This window comes from Mytilus californianus, unplaced genomic scaffold (assembly GCF_021869535.1).
Source record: "Mytilus californianus isolate M0D057914Y unplaced genomic scaffold, xbMytCali1.0.p SCAF_1, whole genome shotgun sequence".
In the NCBI taxonomy this organism is placed as follows: Eukaryota; Metazoa; Mollusca; class Bivalvia; order Mytilida; family Mytilidae; genus Mytilus; species Mytilus californianus.
Window position 1 is genome coordinate 47,240,739 of NW_026262581.1, and position 24,689 is coordinate 47,265,427.

The 24,689-nt window shown below is 32.1% G+C and overlaps 1 protein-coding gene across 1 annotated transcript in view; it reads right to left on the bottom strand.

The window, feature by feature from the left end:
• Positions 1 to 24,689, bottom strand: part of LOC127704398 (uncharacterized) — a 71,890-nt gene that overhangs the window by 13,133 nt on the left and 34,068 nt on the right. The gene's annotated exons all lie outside the window — the stretch shown is intronic.

The window sequence follows — 24,689 nt, forward strand, 5'->3', positions numbered from 1 at the left end:
AAACTATAAAAAACTGTTGTGGCCCAAAATTCATGAAGCAATTTATCGATTTGCACTTTGTACACAGGGTGAGGTTTTTAGGTTGTTAATCAAATTAATTGTCCAAGGAGTGTCCAACCAATCAATGGCTTGCACATAAACACTTAGTAAAACATCTGCTTCTGTACTTCAGATGAACAAATTTCTCTTAATTTTGATAATAAAATCATTTTACTTGTTGTCCTCTTATTGCGGCATGATCTATTAAGCGGTAGAAGCATTATTTGTTTTTTTCATTTTCATTGAAGCTTAAATGATAATAGGAAGAATGAGAGCTACATAGAAGACGATTGTTATATCCAAAGACGAACAAGGATACCAAAAATCATGTCAAAAAAGACATACCCAAAAGGACCAAAAACAAAACTTACAACGAACATTGTCAACCAAATTGGTGTTAAAGGAGACAACCCAAAACATGAGAAAATTGGTTGTGAAATAAGCATTGACGCTGGCAGTGTTAAATTCGATTTGAAAGTTTTTCCAAGAAACCGTCTTGATGAGTGACGAAATTATTGTATTGGAAGTTAACTCAATAAAATTTGTTTTTGTGTAATTATCATTTGTTCTTTCGTTGTAAATAGCTTTGAAAATGAAGAAACAAATTGTGTGAATTAATAGATTTTTCTTTCCTTGGACTAACATTTACTTGTAAGAATCAATTATGCTACCTTCAGCTGTCCAATATTTTTAAGAAAAAGGAGGGTTATTCTTTTAAATATTGGACAGTTAAAGGTAACATAATGGTTTCTTACAGGTAAATGATAGTCCAATCACTAAAATAAAGAACGGGTACAACAACAGAATGACGTCACAACAATTTTTAACTTGGAAAAGTAATAGATACTTCAGGAACTCATAAAACATTATCAATGAAGGACAACTCTCCCGTGAACCACTTGAATATTACCATGACTGACGTGGTTCTGCAAGTGTGTTGCATATTTGATATTTTCATTCCTAGACTCCCAAGACCAAACTGTACTGGGCGGACCAGCGAGTTTAACCAAGATGACTGGGTTTATGTAAAGATAAAACAATCAGGAGCTGACTTTTATTTCACTACCAATCCAAATGGTGAAAAACTGAAAATACAAATATAAATACAATTTTACAATGTGTTCAATGATAATTAAAGTCCATTAAAAATACGGATAAACAGTTCATAGATTTATAAAGCTGTTAATGTTCTTTATAATAATAAATAGATGAATATTCTTGCACACGTCGGGTTCTGTCTGAATTAAATTGTGTAATCGCAGATACGAACAGTTTGAACGGTTAAATGTTCATAGTTCCTTTATAACATAGGAAAATATATTAAAACAGTTCATCGCTGATGTAAAGACATAATTTGTAATGTTTTAAAGGTAACTCACGCTGTGGTTAGCCACGAATTGTTCCTTTGGACAACGTGCCCGTTGAATGTTCCCTGCAGTTGTGCACACGACCTGCTGAGCAGTTTTCGTCACTCAGAAGAAAGGGGAACGTAACACGGGTTCCTACACTGTCCTGTATAAAACTCCTAAAACTGGAGCACATAATGTGATGTAAGCAATGAAACATAAACAATATAAAATGATGATCACATGAAGAACAAATGATGAATGAGTTCCAGAACACAAACTGAAATTTAACGGATTGAAATAAAAAAAAAAGATCGATAATTGAAAATATGAATTTAATGCAAGAGTGTCAATACTTCAGATTATCATAGAAATTTTTTAATAATGATACTGAAAATGCAAAGAATAACTTTAACGTATCTTTGGCCTTGTGAGTTTCACTCAATATACACTGTTTAAAATGCCATCATTCGCAATGGACCTCAATTGAAAGCTTTGTATTTGGTATTTGATTTCATCATGTCTGGACTCCTAAGGTTAAGCGTTAATTTTAGATATACACATGTCTAACGATACTGATAAAAGATTTACGAAAAATATGAAATTTTACTATTTGTAGTTCGTATATTCACAATATAATATCTGTACAGATTAAAGGTAATATAGTTTAAATCAATACTGGTTTTATAACTTATAGAAGTTTCAAAATATCTAAACATGAAACTAGCAATTTTAGAGCCTCATAGAATGAAAATGTAGAACTAATGCACATGTTGAAACATAATTTTTGATTATTATAAACTAACATATTCCTTTGAAAAAAAGAAACCAGTACCATTCTTCACCCCTATTATGAACAAAACCTGACGTAAAGAAATCTACAAGAACAGTATGTTACATATTTTTTTTCTAAAAATAATAGACCAAAAACAAACTCGGACAATACTGGATTAAAAGAAACTATGTCACAAAAATGAATTTAAAATATTTTCAAAATTATTTTTCTGAAAGATGTATTGAAAGACCAAACATTTTGATTTTTTGCCAACTATCAATCCATTTTTGTCGAATAAAAGTGGGAAATCTAACTATATGATAATTATTATTTTATAACACTGTGTGAAGATGGATAGATAGTAAATGTTCCATCCAAGGTATGATATTTATTAACACATATAGCCAAAAAGATTGGCAGTGATGCAGTTGTAGTGAATGAACAATATCCAAGTATATGTATGATAAATAAAAAGAAGTTATAAACGGAAGATCTCATTTTCAAACATGCCAGTGAAGAATTTGTTGTCACCATTTAGAGCTGGTTTTGGATGTCAAACTGGATAACTGAAAATAATAGTGAAGACTGGAAAAAGAAATTGGATGAAAATAAATGTGTAGTTTTAATTTTATAATTTACTTTTATCGAAAGTATAAACTTATGGTCTGTCACAACAATGTATTTCTTCATTAACAAAATCCTTATCATGCAGAAAACAGTGTGTCAAAGTTGTATATTTGAAGTTATGTATAAAGCAGTGCAACAATGATCAATATTAGGCCGTGTACTTTAACCAAAGAGCAGAAAACAGCCCAAGGCCACCAATGGGTCTTCAACAAAGCGAGAAAATCCCACATCCGGAAGCAAGCTTTAGATGACACCTAAACAAAAATGTGTACTAGTTCAGTGAAAATGGACGTCATACTAAACTCCGAAACATATAACTGAACTAAAATTAAAAAAACATACAAGACTAACAAATGCCAGATTCTCCTGACTTGGATGGGACAGGCGCAAAAATGCGGCAGGGTTAAACATCTTTTGTGAGATCTCAACCGCTCCCCCCCACCATACCTCTAGCCAATGTCCTTTTTCATGACCTCCAGGAAATTTGGTAACAAACAGTGTTTAAGAATTCAGGGCATGGCCAGTTTTACAAAGTACATCAAAAGTGTCGACCTGTTAAATCCAGATTGAGCAAAATTTTAAATTTCTATTTAGTTCAGTAGTTATCATTTTAAAACAATTTAAGCATAATAATCTCCAAACAATCCGAGAGACCTTTAAGCAATTGTTCGACCTAATTTTTGTTCAAATCATCATGAGTAAATGAAGGGTTTTTAATGACCTAAAACTTTCTGAAAAATGTTTTTTGATGTAATTTTGAGAATTTGTACGTTGTTTTATGGCTTTCCAAAACAAAGATAAAGCGCGATAAGACTACAAAGTTTACATGGAAGTAGGAAAACGGAACATTTACTAATACAAATAACGCGGCAGAAATTTCTAGGAAGTCTATGGTTATTGTGCAAATGAAATTTGGCTCCGAGTTGGTTAATGTTTGCCCGTAATCTACATATCTAAATTCTCATATTGCTGTTATAGTTATTGTCAGGTAGCGAATTAGTCCAGCCAATCTTCGCAGAAAAAATTTAAACATCAATAAAAAAAATTGCAACAGAAACTAATTGAGTGTTATTGTGACCAGGATGTCGTCATATTTTATAAACTTAAAGATTGAATAGGTGGAAATTGACGATTTTGATTTAAAATTAAAGATTTTTAATTTTAAAAAAATCAATGAAAACGTAAATTTCAATATTTCAGTCATTAATGGAGAACATCTTTAATTACAATTTAACTCTTTCTGAAACAGCAAAAACATATTTGGTGTAAGGAATAAAGCAAATTTTAAATTTCATGACCAGTTATTCGTATTTTGAGGGGAAACTAAGATTTGTATCATCAAATCTCCGAAAACAGTGAACTGGAACATTTGTCAAATGTAACTTGACTTGAAACATGACTGTATAAGGAAGTTGATAAATTTTGATGACAAGAAACAAGTAAAATTTGACAAACACTGAGTCTTTTATCATCAGATCTCAGGGAACAAGAAACCGGGAATTTTGTCAAATGTAACTCTATTTAAACATCACAAATATAAAAATGTGATTGTATAAGGAAATTGACAAAATCTCGTAACTAGGAATAAGTATTTTAGGAAAAAACAAGAAGATTTTTATCACAAATCGCCGAAAAGAGGAAACCGGAAACTTTGTTATATGTGATTTGAATTAACTTTGGTTTTTTGTTTAATATTAATCAAAATATGTACTGAATAAGGAGATTTTTATCACAAATCGCCGAAAAGAGGAAACCGGAAACTTTGTTAAATGTGATTCGAATTAACTTTGATTTTTTGTTTAATATTAATCAAAATATGTACTGAATAAGTTGATATATTGAAAATCTCTCATGACAAATATATTTATGATACTCCGTCCAAAACCTCCAATCCTAAAATAAAACACCTAAAACTAAATTGTATCTATATAAATAAAAAGTAGTACTACAGATAGGTATGATTAAGTCCTTTTTAATTTATATATCATTTAAAATTAATTAAAAATTAATTAAACATGGCCATAAATAGCTGGTATTTATACATTTAATTATTTAAAATTACTAGTTTTTATGTAAAATTTATAATCTGTTCTTCAGTTGACTATGAAACACGAGCTTTTTCAGAAGTCGTGAATACTACCGATGTCCATACTCAAGCAACATTGATTTTTATTAAATTTCATTTGTTTCTTTAGACGTCGGTACAGAACATAATTCTCCTCCAACTTGAGATCATGCTTTCGAAATATCAATTTAAAGATGATATCTTGGCCATATTATAACAGGATACATTAACACCCTTTTATACTTTTTCTGGAAGAAAGGATCAAGATATCGGCCACCATTGATAATAAAGTGAAATATACATGTTTTTTATCCAAGTGCAACACATGGTACAATTGGAGAAATCCGATATAAAATCGATTGTTTTTAAATAATAAACGTATGAATATTGCAGATATTCGCAAATGACATTGACAAGGTTATTTTTGCAATTTTCAATATATACTCCAGTTCCAATATTAGAATTACTCTTCAACTTATCGGAACATGCTTTGTGTGAATATCAGACGACAAAGCAGCGAACAATGCGGTACAGGGGTGGTATGACCTAAACACTATACTGCAGATAGCAGAAAATCAATAAATTACCACATTTTTACTTGAGGTTTCCTCGTAACATTTAACTGTTCTACAACTTACTTTTTTATCCTTTAAATTTGTTTCCTGACTTGATAAAGTACTTTTAAAATTTTGAAATAGAGCATAAAGACGCTCTGTCTGCCTACTGTAAAAATTGGTGCAAACGTGAAAAATCTGATAAAAAATCTCTAATAAAATTATGAATACTGTTAATATTCGAATATCTCATTTTGAAAACAATTCTGAAATTAATAATAGGGTCCATGATATTCCCATTTCTAGAATAAAAAATAAACTCCAAGTACTCGCAGAGCGGTTTGTGTTCGTACCGGCAGACAAGGCAGCCAATAATGTAGTGGTGGTATGACGCTTATACTACACGGAAGTTCTTCGAAACGAAATTATCAATTCCTCTACATTCAGGTCCGTACGCACCACTGAGAGTCAAATCGTTATCAAGCATATCACTGCCACTACCCAGCTTAAAGCCTCTTCCGAACATTTGAAAGTCCCTACCATGTACTGGTTACCGAAATTACACAAAACACCATTTAAACTCCGTTTCATCTCCGCATCTAGTAAGTGTTCTACTACTAATATATCAGTGCTTCTTACTACCTCCCTTACTACTATCAAAGAACTGGTTGTTAACTTTTGTAATAAAGCTTATGAAAATAATGGTATTAATTATTTTTGGGGTGTTAAAAATTCTTTAGAGGTTTTAGATAAAATACATGCTTTTGATGGTCCCTTTGGTTCTGTTGACAGTTATGATTTTTCTACTCTCTACACTACACTTCCACACAATCTAATAAAGAAAAAAAATTCATATTTAATAAAATGGTCTTTTGAAAAATCTCATTGTAAATTTATTTGCTGTAACTCGTTTAAAGCCTTTTTCTGTGACGAAAAAGGAAAATATGCTAGATACACTTACTGGAAATGTGAGGATATGATTGAAGCTTTAAATTTTCTCCTAGATAACATATATGTACGTTTCGGCGATAAAGTGTATCGTCAGGTAGTAGGTATTCATATGGGCACTTACTGCGCCCCTTTAATAGCAGATTTATTCCTGTATTGCTATGAATCTCAGTTTATGACAAAACTCAGTAAAGACACGTCATTGTTACATTTGGTTGATACATTCAACAATACCTACCGTTATCTGGATGATATTTTTTCGTTAAATAATCCAGAGTTCTCTAAATATACTACCGAAATTTACCCAAAAGAACTTATTTTAACTAAATCTAACATAAACAGTAGCAGTTGTCTTTTTCTAGATTTAGACATTTCAATTTCTAAAGGGAAACTCCATACTAAAATTTACGACAAAAGAGACGATTTTTCATTCCCTATTGTTAATTTTCCTTTTTTAGACGGCGATGTGCCTTTGGCTCCATCATACGGTGTTTATATATCCCAACTCGTTCGGTATGCCCGTATGTGTAGTGATGTCATAGATTTTAACGAACGTAATCAATGCATCACTGGTAAATTATTAAGTCAGGGATTTCGTTACCATAAATTACTTAAAACTTTTACTAAATTCTTTCATAGATACAAAGATTTGATTAGTAAATTTGGCTGTAGAAAACTTATTAAAAATGGTATTTCACATCCTAAATTTTATGGTAATATTGTACTTAAAGCGCGGAAATCATTATGTGATCCGTGTAAACTCATCGAACCTTTAAACAAACTTACTAGTAAGGGTTATCGTACCAATGTTGTAATTAGATCTCTGAATATAGTTTACATTGGCACTGATATCGATTTTGTCATTAGCAAATTAAAACATAACTAAATTTGTATTTTCTTTTCAAACGGGATGTATAGAGACACACACACGTTCATTTTTATCTATAAAGAAGTCACTCCTAACTATCCTACTACCTGTCGATACATTTATTTTTGGCATTGCACAAGTCATGTCTTCTTTGACTGTTCGTGACGTTAAAATACTAAATCCCTGGCATGTATTTTAGTTGATTTTAGTCTCTGATTCATGATTTTTTATTATTAATTGTTTTGGCTTTTAACTAGCTGTCAGTAACTGCGAGTACTCTCAAATCGTATTTCTTTTTAATTTGACCTGTTGATACTATTTGTAATGCTTTTTTGTTATTTAATGTTAACATGGATCTTGTCTATATACCAGCTTTGATTATTTGGTATTTAATTTACTACAAATTTTCACTTCTTCATACTATGAACATCAAAATTATTTCATTTTTCCTTAGATGCTGTTTTGGACCTGTACAGGAAGTTTTATCTAGCACTAATTGTATATTTTCATTGTTGATATTCACCCCATATGTACCAAGTGTTAGATTAGTTTTATTGATATTAAAGAAATTTCTTGGTATTCCTAAACGGAAGATTTTATACACACAGAAGAAGAAGTATACTTAACAACAAAATTATTTTCATTTACCTGTGTATAATATGACGCAGGTTTCTTCAAAAGTGATGATTTTCTAAAAATTGTTTGAAATTTCACAGTGATATCATACTTTATCTTTGTTTAAACCTGTTTATTTAATTTTGACTTTAATTATTTATCCCTTGTAATTTTTGATTAACTGTGTATTCAGGTGTCACATTTTGTCATCCCCGGCATTTTATAGGTAAATGCTTGGTATAGGTTTTTCCTCCTTGTTGAATGCCATTAGTTCGTTACATCCATTACTTTGGTCTTTGTTGCATAGTTGTTTCGTTAATCAATCATACCACACCTCCTTATTTGTATCTTGATGCACGGGAGCTAAGCATATGAATCATATTTATCTGTGTTACATGTAATTTCAAAGAAACCTCTTCATTATATCAGCTAATTTTGATTTATCTAATGTGTTCTTTCCATTTCTATTTCTAACATAATATTTCATTGATAGCAGTTTATATGTACTGCTCCACTACAGTTAAATAACTCAAATCTGGAAGAAAAAGATTACAGGAGTGACATGTTCCCAATGTATGATTGATTCAGTTATATCATGTACACATTAAAAAAACTAGAATAAGCTGAAATGATATTGAAATTCTATGAAAAATATTCAAAACACATATAAAGGGGTACATGCATCAGGCAACTGTGGTGTGGTGCACTTAACAGATAAATTAGACAACCTATATTATTTAGAATAGAACAATTTCATTACACATGTTATACGCCATAGAAAACGGGTTGCATTTTATAATTTTTTTTCACACTACATATTACATAAGACTATCTACCATTTTAACAACATGAATTTTTCCGTATTCTTCATTTTTTCCTTTATGACATCCAATTAATAAACATCCTTCAGCGTCAAAGCATAGACTGAGTGGACATTGAATTCCAAAATCGTTCTTAACTAACTGCACAGCAAGTAAATCTCCATTCGAATTTATAACATGTAGTGCATTTTCACCTGAATCAGAAACTACAATGTTATCACTTGGCGTAATAGTAATTCCCTGTGGTTTAAATATTTCTGAATACAGTTGTCCATAATAGATAAACTTCAAGCGGCCATTTCTATGTACAGCTACTATTCTACCTTTGTTGTCACTGTCTACACGATCAATAACATACACAACATTTCTAGAATCAGTGCGAATGCGTAACGCATAACTGAACAATTTATTCCCCTTTTTGTCGAATTCTAATGTAACTTTCCGTTGATAATCACTATTGCAAATTGTAACTTGTCTGACTGAAAAATCCTGGACTGGAAACGGTGGCCCTTGTTCTCTAATTCCAATTATTACTTCATCATCGTTGTTTACATGTACAGACAAAGATATCATTGAAGAAGTATCTAAAACAGTCTTTACTTCCCCCACAGATGATAACATTTGAATCTTGTTGTCATGGTGTTCAATAAAAAATATTTTACCGCCTTTATTTATTGCAATGTCACACATTTTTTCGTTTAACGTCTGCAAAATCTGTATTGATGGTTTTAAAAGTTTCCCTTTCACAAATTGATTGTCTTCATACTTTTGAAGGTTAGAGCTAAAGTAAAGCAAATTGTCACCCGAGCTAAGTAAAGTATGAACAGCTGGCAAAGTAGTTGAGAATGAATTCAAAACTGACAAAAAAATTGCAAACGTTACCTCCTGGGAACCGAGTGATGACCTGCTTTTATCCTGAATGGAAACAACGTCATGATCTTGTGCAGATTGAAGTCCTTGGTGAAAAGTGACTTTACAGGAATTACACATGCGAACATCGCAATCTTCACATTCCCATTTAATTTCTTGTATTTTGCAAAAATAGCATGACACTGGCACTTGCGCTTTTCTTCTAATTGGCACTTGCGCTTTTCTTCTAATTGGCACTTGCGCTTTTCTTCTACTTGTGGATTCCAATGATATCGCCATTTTTTAGAGTTTTAAAACATAATAGTATTGTTTATTACGTCCTGTATGGTGTCATGAAGCAAACCGTGTCACAGGTTTATACTTAACTTACCTTGATGAACAATTTATTTTTAGTTCGATCTTGTCCAATCATTGAAGTCATACGAAACGAGTTTCTGGTAATTATTATGTTGAGGAAGTTATTGAACTAGTGCATGCATATATATTGAACCAAGACATCTACGCACGTTTGTTTTTTGTTTAACTATATTATGAATCCATAAAGTATAATCGACATCAAAATTTCATCCTTTGATTGCTGATCGAAACTTTTACCTGAAAGTTAACTTTCGGGTGTTGATGGCGATGTTTACGGATCGGTACCTTTTGATAAATAATCAACACAGAATCATTGAACAAGTGAAAAATAAGTAAGAGGATAGAGTGGTGTATATTTGTTTTTTATATTTTTCATGCGTACCCATTTGTATTCTAAACTTTGTCATATCAGTTGTTAAATGATTTGGTGTATTATTTTTTTTTTTTTTCAGAATCGGTTAATACTATCTTCTTTCCGCGTTTGTTTCTTTCATCGTGGTTTTCCCTCGCACTTGTGTTGTGCGATTGAAGGAGTTGTAACGAAAAGTGTCATGGTAAAGGTCACTGCATACGACAAAACTGTCGGCGAATTAAAGTACGGGATGACAATAATTCAATAGCAGTACATTTCTGAGTGTATTCAATTTGTGCGATGATCTTTTATTCGTTTGTTGATGTATAACAGTCTTTAAAAGATATTTCTAGCTTGTATGTAGATGTAGAAGGTCACGGGTGGATTTTCTGTCTTGTTAACTGTGTTACCTTCTGAAAATATTATTATTATTATCCTTGGTATTACTATTATTATTTTTTTTATTATTATTCTGTTTCACAAGAATCCGTTATCGTGAATATCAGACAACAATCGCAAGGCATTCCAAGATTGGATTTAATTTATGAATGAAATGCCTCTTTTTGTAAGTAGATTGGGTTGTAAAAACGTTAACCGATGCACACATTTTATATGAAGCGCGGACAATTTTATTGAGAAAAACAATTTGATATTGGAATTCCTCGCAATTGCTTTCACCCAATCAAAAGTACGAACTCATATGAAACGTACATGTAATGTAAAATAAAATGCAACACTGATGACAGCACTTGCTTTCCATGACAAATTATAGGAAAACAAACAAAAAATTGATATAACTTGTAATTTCATTGTCGGAGCATAAGAATGTAATTATAAGAATTGAATACTTTTTTGCTATTTTTATGGTTAGGAAAGCGTTGATAGTGCGCACATTTCTGGTTGAAACGCTTCATACAAAATGTGCTTCGGTCAACGCTTTTAATTTTTTTTTAATTACAGAAAAAGCATGTAATTCTTCAATGAATGGAAAGAAAACGTGTGTATACGTCAATAAGACAGCCCCAAGACTTCAACCTCTTCAAATCTTGACCAGTTGACTACTCTTCAAATAGTACATAAATGAAAGAATCGTTACAACAACAAAAATCACTACAGAAAAACGCTGACGGTTATTTACTGGTAAATTCATTTAAACTTAAATTAAGAAAACTAGAGGCTCTAAAGAGCCTGGGTCGCTCACCTAAGTCACTCTAATAAGAAGTCGTCCGAAGATTTCTGCAATGTTTGACTTACTAGTATTTGTAAACCTTATCTTGCTTTTTATCTTTGATTTTTAAAGGTTCTCTAATAAACAAAAAATGAAAAAAATGGTAAAATTCGTCTTTTCAAGAGCAATAATATCTATTACGATTTTTCAAGGTAATAGATAAAACTTTTTCATCCCTTTGTTCTATTTTTAGCCATGTCGGTCATCTTGTTTGGCAGCCGGGGTTATCGGATACATTTTTAAAACAAAATACTTCAATGATGATTGTGGCCAAGTTAGGTTAAACTTGGCCCAGTAGTTACAGAGGGGAAGATTTTTGTAAAAGTTAACGGACGACGACGACAGACGACTAACGCAAAGTGATGAGAAAAGCTCACTTGTCCCTTTGGACAAGGTGAGCTTAAAATAAAGAACGACTCGGGTGTTTTCATAAATATCTAATTAAAGTGTCCTTTATACCCGTGCTTGCTCATGTTACCTTCTAGTGAATCATTTTAAGAAAATTCATTAAAAGCCCATTATGCGTCAACTAAATTATTGTCCGCAATTGATGTCCCGCAACCTGCTACTGAGCATCATATAACAGAAACAGATTCAATCTTACCGTGATCGATTGCTCAGCTTAGCGGAAAGAGAGTATGCAGGTCTGTCAGGAAATGAATTGTTTATATTTCTACAAGGACACAATCCATAGTTATGCTATCCCCCAATTTAAGGTATTTTGAATTCTCTGACAGTTTTACTATATCGTCAAGCAAAGGGTAAGCTTGAGACTGATCGAATGGCTGATCGATTTTCTCAGTTGATATTTTAAACACTATCGAGTGCAAACTCGCAATCTTTATCTCTCCATATATATAAATCTTATCAATGAATTTTTATGAAAATGATACGTATAACTGAACCATTTGAACCGTTTCCAATGAATATAATGTATATCCGTAATACATGTCATCAGCAATTTCTTCAGGATATCGATTCATTTTGCCATCAATGGTGTCAATTTTTTGTCACATCTGGTCAACATCATGTGTAAACATTGCTCCTGGAAAATTGAATTGAGGCTTGAAGAAAGAGGTTTGACAAATTTCTCCTATAAACATGATGGTATGTGTTTCACTCAAAGATTTAAATCTAAAAGTTATCAAATCCTACTGGAATTTAAAAATTGAAGAGTCTACGTGATTATCATTCACTTTTTTTAACAGTTTCAACATGTCTGTCACTTTTACAAATTCTACATGTGTTTGTAAAATTTTGAATTGAATGACGTCACTAATCAAAAGAAAATAATATGTATCAGAAAGACAATATAAAACTTTAGTTCCATCATAATTTTAGTTTTACTTATGAAAGTCTTTCTCGTACATTTGTGTATAGATACTCATAACTTGCTAAATTCTGTAAAACTTTCGTTTTGGGATATTTTCGGGCATTTTTTACTTGGTCAACAGTATTGAATTATCCGTTTTATTGCAAGATTCTCAAAGTGCATAGATGGAGCTGTGAAACTGTTACTTTATGTAAATATTAGCATATTTTTTGCGAAATAAATTGATTTCTTTGATACGAATACGCACGAACAAACGCACACACTCACGCAATAGACATACTGTCTTCCGAAGTTTATTTCCAAAATAAACTCATCATAGATACCAGGTTTAAAACTATGCACCCTAGGCGTGCGTTTCGTCTACAAAAGACTTTTCAGTGACGTTCGAATCAAAAACGTTAAAATTGCCAAATACAGTACGAAGTTGAAGAGCATTGATGACCAAAAATTCCGAAAGGTTTTGCCAAATACAGCTTAGGTTATTTATTCCTGGGGTAAAAAAGTTCTAGTATTTCGAAAAAGTTCAACCGTTGAGAGTTGATATTCTATATATGTCAAGATCTTAAGCTTCTCGTATACTAAACTTGAAAGTTAAGTTCTCAACGATGTTTAGATTTTTAATCATAGTTATAGTTGAGCATGATATGCTTTCCCTTCCCGAGCACACGAGATCACCCTTAGTTAACTTATCTTACACAGATTCCAAAAAAGTATAGTTTGTAGTGATTTTATTTGAGATAAAGGAGATGATCCGCTACTTTCGGTTTCAAAAAGTCCAAGGTAAACTGGAGGCTTACTTTTCACTGAATATATATATAAATATATATGTATTTCGCTTTGAAATAAAACAACTTGGCTATACTTCCGCTCTACCAAAACCCACTTCCGGTGTCATATGATATCTTTCATAACACTGGTTCGAAAAATATCATGTTTTATAACTTTTGTGAGGGAGATAATATACTACTTCCGGTTAACAAAACGGTTCATATTGTAGTTCCTTCACACGGATTCTGAAAAATAATGAGTTAATAAGCCCGAAGTCTCTTATATGTATGATTAAGAAGTTATCCTACCATACAACTTATTTTGAATATTTATGGGGAGAAACTTCAATAAACGGTCACCAGAAACTTCGGTTAAAATGTATTGGCGTTGAGTCTAATTGTAACTTATAATTTGATAAAACATTATGTCGATAACTTTTACGGTTTTTTTTACAGATTTTCAATAACATGCAAAGTTAAAGATTTAGAACATAACGTGATTTTTTTCCATGAATTCATTTTCTTTTTATCGACCAAGCACCTCATATCAAATCACTCTAGATATCTATGACTTACAGTTTATAAGCTACATCAAAATACCACTCATATCAAACACAAAGAAGGGAATAATTCTTAATACATATAACCGGACTGCTGCAATCAAAAAGTGGAGGTAATAAACAGTTTTGAGAAAAACTTAAGCGATAACTTTTACGTTTTCTGAAAAAACAGTATACAGGGAGATAACTCCCATAAAGAAAGGTGTTTAAAAAGGTGACTGTCGAATGTGCATTAACTGTTTGATATCATATAACAAATCAGAAACAAAACTGGCGTGGATTTCTGTATGATATATTCACAAGCAATTAAAATCTGAGGGTCATATGAGTTAACAGTACGCCAGAATTTTTATTAGTAAATGCAGTGTGTCGATTTTTAAATATGAATTCTAGTTAATATCATTGTATGTGCTTAATCTAGTCTGACACTTTTTTTTGTCTAACAACTTATTCCATCCTCCATGGAAATGACACCTGTAACTTTTCATTTTACTTTCTTTATCAAAATCGGCGTTTTGTGCAGCCAACTTGATGAAAATTACGACAGCTGATTGAAAAAAATACGAATTCCTTTCAGGAATTGTTTCTTGTGGTAAAAAGGACAGCAAATCACAAAACATGGAGTATTTCAAATGATTTTACAGACAGATTCACTGATTTAATTCCCGATATAATAAAAAAAAATCAATATTTTTGTTTAGGTAATTCATTAGAAGAAAGACAAAAGCCTACAACAGTAACACTGAACATGTCATATTTAATTAATAAAATGACAAGAAATAAGGAAATTGTGGAACATATTTCCAAAGACCCACAAAAGAGACAAAACAAGATCATATTAATACCTTGATTGGAAGTTAGTTTATGTTTATAGCTTAAGTCTGCTTATTCATTTTTAAAATCAAATATAAGGACATTATACATTGAAGAGTAGAAAAAACTTGTAAGAAGTTAGAAATAAATTGATTTTGATTTTGGCCTATCTTCCTGTGTCACGTATTAATCTCAAGTATCACAGGCATATCAGAACGAGAATGCATTAATGTGATGTGAATATGGACCTTGTTTTTTGCTAGACCGACACGCTAATCCAGTAGAATATAAACATGCTAGTTCACATTGTTAAGTCCGCAGAAAGACATGTCACCCTACCCAAACACATTATTCTGACTCAAACTCTGGAAACAAGATAAATAATTTCATCGTAGATTTTTTAATATTTGATCAGTAAAAAGGAAATTTAAAAATCAAATAAGTGTTGTTTCATTTATATGCCACATATAAAAAGAGATTATATCCACACAAAAAAAAAGAAAAGACTACAGATAGTATGCGAAAAAGTATTTCGTATTGGATTTACATTTCAATTGATAGGTAACCAACCAGAACAAAGTATAGGTCACCTTGATAATTTTTTCATCCTTCACTTGCTTTTATCATATCTTAGATACTTTGATAAAAACCCATGCTAGTATATAAGAATACATAGTTTTCTATATTCTCTCCACTCTTTAGATCAAAATCAGGTAATAAGTAAATTTTGTTTGTATTATTTATAAGGTGGGTATGAAGTTTTACAATGTGGAGATGTGACAACTAGGTGTGACTGTCGAAAAGCAGAGAAATTATATACCGGCAGATGTCATCTAAACTTATTATGAAAAAAAAAATATATAAGTAGTCTTTTATATCTAAATATAATATATTATGTAAACAATTAAGTGTCTAAGAAAAATACGTTTCTGATATTTAGTTTAAACTTGTAATTAGGGATTTTAAAAGGTGATTTTATAAAATTACTAACAATTTCAGGGCTTTTACAAAATCACCGAAACTGTTAGGGATTTTGTTGGTTTTACAAAATCCCTGATTTTATTAATCCTTGATTTTACACAATCCTTGATTTTACAAATTCACTGTAACATATATACATATCAGTTTAATGCATTTATACTTGATTTTATATATGATAAAAGGTGGTTTAATACCCATATCAAAGCTGTTTAAAAGAAACTACCCATCACATAGGAGAAGTTTTCAATAAAAAAGCATTACAGAATCTTTAGGCTCTAGGGACTGTGTATAAAATAGACTTCATCAGTGCCTCAAAAGAAATTATATCGTTTAAAATTGCTCTTAATAAACCAAAATTCAAAAGAACAAGCGCATCTATTGCTTTTCTTTAATCCACAGTCACACTGTAGCCCCGAGATGAAGAAACACTCTCACGTCACTTTACAAGTTCAAGGTGGCCCTCTAGCATCGTTTTTATCAGAAAAGTTTGCTTCAAAAAGGCAAATAGCAATTGATAAAGATGTGTTTTACTTAACTGAAGAGTATAATAAGGTAAAATCACAATTATATGAACATAACGAAAATCGGAGCCAAAATGTAAATAACATATTGTTAATGTGTCTAATATTTTGTGCATAAAACAGCATTGGTGTTTTCTGTTCAAATACATACACAATTTGCAAATACACGTGACAATTAAAAGCTTGATATTTCTATCGTTGATCATGATGAAAGTGCTTAATTTATAGTCTAAAGCAATACAAAACGATTCTTTTATTGTTTTCTGTAAACATTCTGTACACTTTTCACAAGATGTCGATTTCCTGTACTGTTTACGACGTTGTTGTATTATACCTTCTTTGAGATGCAGCCACAAATATCAGAGAGTATGACGGCATTATTTGATGCAGCAGGTTAAGTACTTATAGAGCTTGCTATATGAAACTGCGAACTTTCTTTTAATCGGTATATTTTTTGTTTGTACGATATTTCTATACTGATGACTAATGACAGAGAGACGACAGATACCAAAGGGACATTCAAACACATAAGTCGAAATCAAACTGACAACGCCATGGCAAAAACAAAAACAAAAAAGACCAAAGACAAACAAAAATATATGAAACACGACATGGAAATCCAAAGACAGAGCAACACGAACCCAACCAAACCTTGGGGTGATCTCATGTGCTCTGGAAGGGTAAGCAGATTCTGCTCCATAATGAACTTTAGAATGTAGGGTAGTTTTTGAAAAAAATATACCAAAAGATACGACAATACGACGGGTGCCACATCTGGAGTTGGCTCTGCCTAACCTCCCGGAGCACCTAGATCACCCCTAGATTTAATTGGGTTCCGGTTGATCGGATTTTAGTTCTCGGATCAAGTAAAGAACACGTAAGTGTAACTCTATCGGAGGAATACCTCTTAGTGTTTGAGTAAATCGGTTCTTATGAAAAGTTTACAAGATTGGGTACCATAATATATAATTGAAGTCTGAATTAAGATATACAGATTAAGTTGTACATTGAATAAACGGTTTGTTTCTAATTTTAGATTTGAAAAAAGTGTTTTCTATGACTATACTTCGAGTTCGAGTCAAAATTCGAATAACAGTTGGTGAAAGAGTTCGCGTTGCGATTTGAGTTACACTTCCATATGCGAATCAGGAACTTTTGAAAGGGACTGGAGAGCCTATCGAAAATTAGGGAGACTGGCAGTAAAAAAATATGAAAATAGTACAAATAAATGTTCGACCTTGTGAGGCGGACCTTTTTCGCACCCTGGATCCGCCTACCATTTATTTTTATTATTAATTGTAAAAAAATAATTTTCCTTTCATAAAAATGCGGTGTAAATCTATGAATGCACTTTACCAAATTAAAAATTCAATTTTCCATATATTATAAAATGACCATACAGACTGAGAAAATATGAGAATATGTAATCGTTGTGCTGTCCTTATGTCCGGCATTTTAATCTACAACAAATGATCTCAAGACGGCAATTTGACATGTGATCTAATTAAAAGTTTCCATTGAGACAATTAAGTACATCTCGTTTGATGTTTTTTCCTTTATGGCTGTTTCCAGTTAAACTTTGCCCATCAAAAGTTTACAACCTGTAACAGTTTGGTTTTCAGAAGACTTTTATAGTTCTTACGAATATGGTAAATATTTCATTAAATTAATTAGTAACATCCATGAAATAGTGAATACTTCATTGATGTACATGTATCCTAATTGTAAAGCAGTTATTTGAAGAATAACTTATCTTGCTTCATCCAGATATTTTTTGACAATTATTTTTATTTGATTAATAAAATAAATTACAGTTATCCTCTTTGTTAATTGAAATGGTCTATATTGATTTTCGTTAGTTTATTTCTGTTTTGATTTTTAATACCCGACTACTAAAGTAGGTTGCATAAAATAATTCCGTTCTGTTCGTCCGTCCATCTGTTAGTCGGTCCTTCTCGTATCAGATGCTAGTTTTTGTTAAAGGTAGTTTACCATAATGTTGTGCTCATATCAACTTGACACTAAGGACACATGTTCGTTATGGTGTGAAATTTTGAAGATGTGTGCCAAATTAATTAATTTTACCCAAACCTTTACAAACTTTGATGTTCAATGATCAGCTTAAAGTTCTGTTTAAATGTATTTTACCATAAAGTGATGGTCACATCAACTTAAAACTTGGTCATTATGATATGAACGTTTTAAAATGTATACAAAACAAGGGTTTTGACTTAGATTTCGCGGTTGTTATACTATTCTTTTGTCGAGGTTGTAGCCAAATTAATATCTTTCTGGTATATTGAATATCAATAAATAGATACCAGTCGCAAGCATTGCCATCGTGTTGATAGGATAAAGCAATATGTATACAGGTATTGGTCGTCATGCACTAGTGGCACACGTCATGTTGATCATGGTTAGTACAAAATATGTGATAATTCTCTTTCGTTGGCTCAAGAAGGATAGATTATATGGACACTAGTTCCGGTTAAATAATTAAAATTCAAAGTCAATAATCATGTATTTTTTTATCATAAAATATTCCTCATTTTATGCGTCAGGTTTTTTTTAATACTCTAATTACACTCATAAATTGTGTAACTAACTCATTGATGAAGATTGGACAATAATGAATGGGTTACTAGTACACTAAAAATGAATTAATAAAATAAAAATAATATAGCATTGAGTTTATTTCAAAATCATTATTTCTTCCTGTTTGTTATTGACAACAACAAAAATTGAGTCGAAATACATAGTTTATCCCGAGACCCCCTACCCCCTACAAACAATGCATGGCCATTGTCTTTTAATATAAAAATAAGAAGATGTGGTATGATTGCCAATGAGACAACTATCCACCAAAGTTAAAATGAAGTGGATGCAAGTAATTATAGGAAATGTTCACTTTTATGTGCTAGCTCAAAACACAGTCCAAACGGAAAGACTTGTCAAACCAATTAACTTGTCGCCCATATCAACCCTGTCTGCCTGTCATGTCTGCCTGTCAACCATACCAATCTGTCGACCATGTCAAAATGTCAAGCCTGTCAACCCGTCCAGGAAATTCTGTAAAACCTACTCAAACCTGGCAACCTTGTCTACCTCCCAACAAGTTGACTGTACCCTTTATATGATAAGAACCGAATCTTTCTCTCGTCCTTCATCAGGAACTATATACACGTATGTCAATTCGATGATGTCACAATCGAGGATGAGAGGACGGTAGTGTGATTACGACAATTCGAAAATATCAGAGGCCATCTGTGAACAGATCTTCCATCATTCTTAACAACTCTTGATGGTGTCCGTAAAACTTTCCAGGGAAGAACTTCAACTTTGTCACGGACGAACAAATGAAGCAGTCTTTCAGTGCTCTTTTACAATGTGATCAAAGAATCAACTATTAGAAAAAATAAATTATTTAATAAACAAAGAAAATCAATTAATCGGTAGGACGGATACCTGTAACGTGCACGACAGTTTCACACTATAATTGTAGATATGTTGCTCATGGTGTTCATGATGTTCATGTTGTTATAACTGTAGGACCCACTCCTTAACATCGCAGCATTGTATTACTCGGGTGCAGGCTAGAACCTAATAATAATATAATTGTACAAATCCTTTAATACGATTGTCAATTTTAGATATGTATTTTACTCGCACGTTCATATAACACAAAAATGAACTCTATATTTCACGTTCATATACTGAACACTTGTATTCTATTAATTTACGAAAATAAATACGCGCATACATTTCATATGTAGCAAATATGTCATATACAATAAATATCATAGTTTGCATGATAGTTTCACGTACATAAGGAAATTCGGTACATTGTACACATAAATATCACGTACATTCAATGTGTACCCGTAATTAATAAGCTTGTTCTTATTCCACGGCCGTCACTCGGCTAACCGAGAGATTGGTCGGTTAATCTATATTGAGTATGCGGCTATATCGGCGGTTGGTCTGTTAATTGGGTTGGCTAAAGTCTGTTAATCAGGTGTTATCGAGAAAATACTTGCAAGTTCAGTATGTTTCATTGTATAACTTTTTAAATATATTTTTTATCATAAAAATATTCATGTCTGACAAAACAATTCAATGTACTGAATCCAGTGGTGTAATTATTTTTTTTTCTAGCTTCGATAAACAATCAATAAAATGAAAATGCGGGTTACTCACCAATAAATTTATACACATTTAACACACACAAAATGTACACAAAATGACAACTTGGCTGAATTTACTTGCATGCAATATTTTGAACATCGAAAAAAGACAGGCATTATGTTTGCTAACCATATTAATATCATTGTGTGAAAAATCTACACGAAAATCTGTATTTTGGTGATATTAATCAATTTTTATTAAAAACCTGGTCTGTTAATGGGTCGGATGTATAAAACCCGGTCTGTTATTTGGTCTGTTAAGAGTTATGAATGGCAATGAATTCTGTTTCGTTGTTATGAATGACACCAAATTGTCATCTACATTGGTAACCAGTATATACATCATTTTTATAGTTCGTTCTTATGTTGTACTGTTATACCACTGTCCCAGGTTAGGGGAGGGTTGGGATCCCGCTTACATGTTTAACCCCGCCACATTATGTTTGTATGTGCCTGTCCCAAGTCAGGAGCCTGTAAATCAGTGGTTGTCGTTTGTTTATGTGTTACCTATTTGTTTTTCGTTCATTTTTATTTATATATAAATAAGTCCGTTAGTTTTCTCGTTTGAATTGTTTTACATTGTCATTTCGGGGCCTTTTATAGCTGACTATGCGGTATGGGCTTTGCTCACTGTTGAAGGCCGTACGGTGACCTATAGTTGTTAATTTCTGTGTCATTTTGGGCTCTTGTGGAGAGTTGTCTCATTGGCAATCATACCACATCTGCTTTTGTATATCAAAGTTAAACGTCGTAATGTAACTAAACATCAGTAAGTAAAATATATTGGGATGCTAAAATATAAAGAATAGAGAAAGAATAATGAGAAAAATAAATAAAATGTAGAGAAAAGTGACATAACAATTTAAAGAATACAAAAATAAACAACACCCCCAATCCGGACCCTCATGGTTTACACGAGAATCTGGATGGAGACGCAGAATATAGAATAATAGATAAGGACAGTAGAGAGTGATGCATTGCTAAAAAAGAGAGAAAAATATCAATTGTTTAAGAATACAGACATGAAACACCCCTTTTTACTGCTTAGACCCTCCAAGATGATTGTTAAAACAATTTTGGCATTTATTCCACATCTCCTTATTTTTAAATTAATAGTATAGACAACGATATCTATATAGATGCTTTGCAATTTATTTACTGTATATCACTTTATGTTATTTTAGACTGGAGTCCGATAAACATTGGCCTCCTGTCAACCCCTGAATCTGATAACTCAGTAAATATTGTAAAGTGCAAACAAAACAAACTTTCAGGGGGAGGGGGTGGTTGAAACAGTAACGGATTGCGATGTACTCAATTTGTTGACAAATGCTAGAATTTTACAAGCGCACAACTGTAGTTCTCCTCTGCGCTTATGTAGAAAGGAACTAAACGGAATAAAATGAATTAAAACTTAAGATAATCAAATGTAGCTGCATTCGCTTCTTTCCATTTATTTCTTTAGAATGTTTTGTAAACAACATATGATTAAGTAATATAACAAAAGAACCAATTGGATGATGCTGACGAATTAGGGTTTAACGTCCAGTGGCAAATATCATGTCCATATGAGAACGACAACACGTTATATGTACCCGGTGTTGTATAAGACAGACACTTTCAGTCGGATTTTTTAACGTGCTTCTTTGAAAAGACACAAACATCAAGGCTGATTGAAAACGTTAATAATAAATGCATGCATATTCCAGCGGCCAATCTATAATATCACGCTATATTGCAGTGACACACCTTTCAATATGCAAAGAAAGTCAAAATAAAAATGCTCTTACTACAAGGATACTGTTGCACCGTATTATCATTTTTTTTTACTCAAGTACATCTCATTCTTAACTTTTTTAATGGGAAATTATAAAGGTAGCAAAATTATTGTCGTGGCTAAATAACTCTTAACTGACACAATTTTAATTGTCCAACCCATTAACAGACTTTATTCCCCTAATAGTCACTAAAACGTGGTATTACTCACTTTATATTACAATTATGAAATATTTACTAATGTCAATTTATTTTTTAGAACCAAAGTACTATTTTGTGTCCTTTAAATGATATCTAAAATTGTTTGTTTCGCCTTTTATTAAAACAATTGCTATGCGTATAAGCATAAATACCACATACTTGCGCGACGCCTTTTAGTTTTACTGAAGTTTGCGCAGACTATGAAATGTTTTTACAGGTGGAAAATGTTCTATGATAGATATCATTTTGTCAGACACTTTTCTTTTTTTTATTTGGTTCTTATAATATGCCAAAAATCTGTATATTTAACAGAGTTGAACATGTAAATTGTGCGTTTTACTCTTAACAGACATATAACCGACCCGATTAACAGACCAACCGCCCATATAGCCGCATACTCAATATAGATTAACCGACCAATCTCTCGGTTAGCCGAGTGTCGGCCGTGTATTTGCTAGTAAAAAAGGCAAATATCTGAATATAAAACAATGTTTTTATATCTTTAAATCTGTTTACAAAGCATTCTAAATTATACAATTTATATAATGGAAATTTGTCGGCAGAAGTCTGAAAGTTTAAGAAATTCATTAAAAAGCATCAGAAAAAGTATAAATAATTGTAAGAATAAAACACTTACCTCAGATTTGATGCACTATATACAAAAAATTCGTAAGGTTCCGCGGAACCCAATGTCTCGCCTACTTTTGCTGTTAATCGCAGGATCAACAAAAATGAAGAAAACAATTAATAAAAATATTCCTCTCTGTACTATCTTTAGATTTGTAAGTAGCTTCTGTCCAAGTTTGGTAAAAACCCAGGATAGTTTATGAATCTAATAAATGTTTTAAAAACTTAAACTGCAGACTGTATGTAATGTTAAATGGAAGAAAAACTAAGTCCATTTATAAGTAAAATACGGAAAAAATGGAACAAAATTTTAACAAAATTTCCTTCTAGATACTAGCTTTTGATCATAAACAAGCTACTGTCCAAGTTTAGTACAAATCCAGGATAGTTTAAGAAAGTTTTTAAAATTTTAAAAACTTTAACCACAGAGTGAATGTAATGTTAACTGGCAGAAAACTAAGTGCATTTATAAGTAAAATATGGAAAAAATGGATTTTTTTTTTTACAAAATTTACTTCTGGATACTATTTTATGATCATAAACATGCTTCTTTCCAAGTTTGGTAGAAATCCAGGATAGTTTTAAGAAAGTAATTAAAATTTCAAAAACTTTAACCACAGAGTGAATATTTGTGGACGCCGACGACGACGACGACGACGCCGACGGAATTTAGGATCGCTATGTCTCGCTTTTTCGACAAAAGTCGAAGGCTCGACAAAAACAGAAGAACTACTGTAGGCTAAATCTAAATATCAAAAATGTAAATGATCTGACGGGTGTGGCATCCTTCCGCACCAAAACCTCGAGCAGAAATAAATCTACCTGAATAGGTGTGTAAACCTGTCCGAAGAACTCGACTGACCACTATTTAAAAATAGCCAACAGGTATATAATAAGGCCATGCCTAATCAGTGTGCGTTTTAACACAGGTGAACTAAACTTAGGCCAAACGTGAATATATGTATAAAAGCTTATGGTAAAACTATGTATAAAACAAACTATGAAAAAGGCGTCTCGCGCAAAGACCGCAAGTGCAATTCTTTGTTCTGGACGACGATTTCACAAATCATATTATTTATATAATGTCTGACTGAATAAACATCTGTATAAATCTATAAAATTCATCTGGATCGTGACAAACTTTACCACCTGTAACTCTTGGTTCAATGGCTTCCTTGTAAGCAGCAAACCCCTATCAAAGAAATCATGATAGAAAACGCAAGCCCTTGAATATCGTATCAACTGTTACACATATACTCCATAAGAAGGCGATGCTGGAATGTTGTTACATAGAAAAGGAATATTCACAATTGGGAAGGTGAAATACATTTGTAGTCTCTTTTGTCGTAAAATTTTGTTCTTAATCGACCTTCGTTGTAATTTCTAGATGTAAGTAAAGATATGAAGCAGACTTAAATGCATTATCTTCAATCTAAGGTTGACGCTTCTCCAAAAAAGGAA